The 4527-nt window shown below is 47.2% G+C and overlaps 1 long non-coding RNA gene across 1 annotated transcript; it reads left to right on the top strand.

Moving 5' to 3' along the window:
• The first annotated feature begins 2372 nt into the window (after window positions 1-2372).
• On the top strand, window positions 2373-3052 carry LOC147313283 (uncharacterized). Its single transcript, XR_015125192.1, has 3 exons — window positions 2373-2545; window positions 2619-2824; window positions 2904-3052. It is a non-coding gene; the product is annotated as an uncharacterized LOC147313283 (long non-coding RNA).
• The last annotated feature ends 1475 nt before the right edge of the window (window positions 3053-4527 follow it).

The following is a 4527-nucleotide window of genomic DNA, read 5'->3' as shown; positions in this document are numbered from 1 at the left end:
ACACAGACTCAGTCTGCGGATTTATCAGGAAATGCGTGGAAGATGTCGTCCCATCCAGAACAGTTAAATCCTTCCCAAACCAAAAACCCTGGATTAACGGAGATGTTCGCGCGGCACTGGCGGCACGGAGCACCGCCTTTGCCTCCGCGAACACATCGGACTACAAACACGCACATTACCAACTCCGGAAGACGATCAAAGCAGCCAAACGTGAGTACAGGGACAGGGTGGAGCAACAGTTTGACAACCCTCGGAGTATGTGGCAGGGACTAAACACGATCACAGACTTTAGAGGGAAACCCAGCACACCGCAGACCACGGCCTCTCTGTGTGAGGATCTAAACGTATTCTACGCTAGATTCGACACAGCGAACACCATGAGACCGGACAGTGTGCGCACCGCGGATGACGTCAGTGCGCACACTGTGTCTGAGGAGGATGTGCGGAACTGCTTCAAGAAGGTGAACGCACGCAAAGCTACTGGTCCGGACGGGATTCGCGGCCGCGTCCTCAAGTCATGCGCAGCTCAGCTGGCTGGAGTGTTCACACACATCTTCAACCTTTCCCTCTCTCTGTGTGTAGTCCCAGCCTGCTTCAAAATGGCCACCATCGTCCCTGTACCCAAATCCTCCACCATCTCCTCATTGAACGACTGGCGACCTGTAGCCCTGACCCCCATCGTGAGCAAATGCTTCGAGAAGCTGGTCAGGGACTTCATCCGCTCTGCACTACCCGACTCACTGGACCCTCTACAGTTTGCATATCGCCACAACAGGTCCACTGATGATGCCATAGCCCTGACACTACATACTGCCCTGTCACACCTGGAGAAGAGAGACACGTATGTGTGAATGCTGTTTGTAGATTACAGCTCAGCATTCAATACCATCGTTCCCTCGAAGCTGGACAGGAAACTGCAGGATCTAGGACTGAGCAGCTCCCTCTGCAGCTGGATCCTTAGCTTCCTGTCTGACAGACGCCAAGTGGTCAGACTGGGCAGCATCACCTCATCCCCCATCACACTGAACACTGGTGCTCCACAGGGGTGTGTACTGAGCCCTCTCCTATACTCACTCTACACCTACGACTGCACAGCCACTAACAACTCCAACATCATTGTGAAGTTTGCGGACGACACTACAGTGGTGGGTCTTATCACCAACGGTGATGAGACGGCCTACAGGGAGGAGGTCAGCGCCCTGACCCACTGGTGTCAAGACAACCATCTCACCCTCAACGTCGCAAAGACAAAGGAGTTGATAGTGGACTTCCGGAGGTGCAGAGAAGTACACACCCCCATCACCATCAACGGCGCTGCTGTGGAGAGAGTGAGCAGCTTCCGGTTCCTTGGTGTACATCTGGCTGAGGATCTTACGTGGTCAGTACACACAAACAAAACAGTGAAGAAGGCGCAGCAGCGCCTCTTCTTTCTCAGGAGACTGAAAAGATTCGGCATGAACCCCCGCATCCTCAGGACCTTCTATCACTGTGCCATTGAGAGCATCCTCACTGGATGCATCACCACCTGGTATGGCAACAGCACCGCCTACAACTGCAAAGCTCTCCAGCGAGTAGTGCGGTGCTCTGAACGGATAATTGGAGGTGAGCTTCCCTCCCTCCAAGACATCTACAGGAAGCGGTGCCTGAGGAAAGCGGGGAGGATCATCAAGGACTCCAGTCACCCCAGCCATAAACTGTTCAGACTACTTCCATCAGAAGGAGGTTCTGCAGCATCCGGTCCCGTACCAGCAGACTGAGAGACAGCTTCTTCCACCAGGCCATCAGACTGCTGAACACGTCATAGACACCTCACCTCCACTACTGGAACTTCAACATTATGCACTCCATACTGTACAGTAATGCCACTGTTTTGCACATGTCTCAACTCTGTATATTTTTATATATTTTATTTATTGTTTACTCTATTTAATTTGTAAAATATGTGTACACACACACACACACACACACACACACACACACACACACACATATGTAGAAAAATATTTAGTATACACATCCAGGAATGCATATACTATTATATATTGTACATATATTTATTAGTTTCAGATGTAGCCATTCTTGTATTTTGCTTGTTTACATTATTGTATTTTGCACAACTCTGTTGCTTGTGAAGCTCGCACACAAGAATTTCACTCACATGTACTGTACCAATTTACCTGCACATGTGATGTGACAATAAAAGTGATTTGATTTGATTTGATTTGAAAAACATGTATTGTTAGAAAGTTCTTAAGGTAACTTCTACATGAGTTATTTTGTTGGGGAAAATTATTCATTGTGGTTCTTATGTAAACCAATTATTCATAATTTTGGTGGGAGTGTAAATAACCCTAAATGCTTTTATTGTCATGGTCTACGGTGGGTGGCTGGAGTTTCCATTAGGCTCCTGAACTGACCTGGGATCCGCCCCTGGGCAGGGCCAACTCCAGCTCCTGCACACCTGGAGCCTATTGCAGGCTATCAAGCCAGAGGGATTTAAACCACACATCGATGTTCACTCACTGCCAGTTCGTCATCAACCCATGTTGGTAACAGGTCTTGTGTTTCAAATTCTCGCTGTGATTCATCTTACTAACAAAGACTCTTTTGTGCTACAGTTGCTGTACCCACCCTGGCTCACTCCACCTCCGGACTCGGAATACCTAGTGATCATTTTGGAAATCCCTCTGTGCCTCACCTGCCTGCCCTCCTGCCATCACACTCCATCTGGAGCCCCGGATCTCAGGTCAGCCTTTCCACGCCACTCAGCCTCCCCTGGATCTTCATCATCCCCCTCTCAAACACTCCAGGTCCCTAACTGCAAGTAAGAATTGCTGCTCTTATACTGGCCACTTCTGAGCTGCCTGCACTACCTGCCTAACTCCTATATCCTCTCCCCTCAGTGTGACTGTTCCCCACTCAGCTCCGTTCCACTTCTCAGGCCTCGTTCCCTCGCCCTAGCCACGTTCCCCTGGGCACGCCACACCAAGGCTCCACGTCTCGTCATTTTCTGTCTTTGCCACGTTTCCCTTTTTTTGTTCCCCTTGCACTTAACCGTAATAAACTATTAAATCATCTACTGTCTCCGCTCTGGGTTTCTGCACCTGAGTCCTATTCAGTACCGGCCATCCGTCGCCGTGACATTTATTTAGTTCCTTGCACCTTATTTTGGCACTCATCGCTGTTTTCTACTACCAGCTTCCTCTTCGTGTTTAAAATAGTGATGTGCGATACCACTGATTTCCTTTCCGATCCGATACCAAGTAAAATTCAGGGTGGTATCGACGATACTGATCCGATACCGATACTCTGTACAAAAGCTTAATATTTCATTGTATTTCATATATAATTGTATTATGTAATTGTAATAATAATATAATAATATAACTTCATAATGATTCAAGGACATCAGACTTACTTGTTCTTATTGCTTAATAATGCAGAATTATCATATACAAATATAAAAAAAAGTTGTGCGCTATTTGAAAACGTTTCCTGCCTGCAGCACTAAAGGACTCCGTGAGAGACGTCTGTCTCGCCCTAGCAGCACCTGTCCCTCTCCTCCTCTTCAGTTCGCCTCAATATAAGCTCATCATATTCTGTGATATGATTTACTCTGAGGTGTTTGACAAGGTTAGTGGTGTTGCCACAGCACCTCACTGTCTTGCCACATGTATCGCAAACCACGTCTTGGCTGTTTGTGGAGTTAAATACATCCACACATGACTCCATTTACGCTCAGCCATCGTTGTGAGTGTGCACTAGTGATGTGCGAATCATGAACGAATCGTTCAATACTCGAGAATCACTTTACTGACTCGTGAATCATGATTCACAAGCCCAACTGACTCACTGACTCATCCCTGTTGCTGTTAGCAAACTAATTTCATTAGTAGAAATATATCTAGCTTATAATTAAAATTGTGGGGGGAAAAAACAACAGCCAGTTTCTTAATAAAAACATTTCTGCTCTGGACTGGAAGAAAAAACCCTGAGTAGAAAGCTCACATCAAGACAATAGCTCCTCGGTTCACAGTAGCATCGCTCTGCTAACATGCTAACAGCACATTTGAGTTACTCACCCCTCCCTTCCTGTGCGGATTCGTAGTGTAAGCGAATCACTCCTTCACTCACCCCCTCCTTTCCTGTGCTGAATCGTAGCATAAGCGAATCACTCACTCACTCACCCACTCCCTTCCTAAGCTGAATCTTAGCATAAACGAATCACTGGCCCTTTCTCAATTCTCAAGTAGGCGAGTCCGTACTCGCGTTCTCGGCGACTCCGGACTTGCCGAGAACGCACGGGAGTACGGACTTGCCGAGAACACGGGTGAGATTAATGGTTTACTGCCATTAAACCTTCAAAACTTCATCAGTAAAGTGTCAGCCTTCATTCGGGGGGGGCTACAATTTCAGATGATTTCAAACTGAGACAGGAAAATGCAGCATTTAGGATCAGCTGAAGGCTTTTCAGGGAATTTTTAGGACATCCTCATAATATTGAATTACAGTAGTCCAGCCTATAAG

Source organism: Aulonocara sp. 'chitande type north' Nkhata Bay, linkage group LG15 (genome assembly GCF_057382095.1).
Source record: "Aulonocara sp. 'chitande type north' Nkhata Bay isolate Kocher_YH1m ecotype deep benthic linkage group LG15, A_spYH_male_GT1.1, whole genome shotgun sequence".
Classification (NCBI taxonomy): Eukaryota; Metazoa; Chordata; class Actinopteri; order Cichliformes; family Cichlidae; genus Aulonocara; species Aulonocara sp. 'chitande type north' Nkhata Bay.
This window is presented reverse-complemented; position numbering and strand designations above follow the sequence as displayed.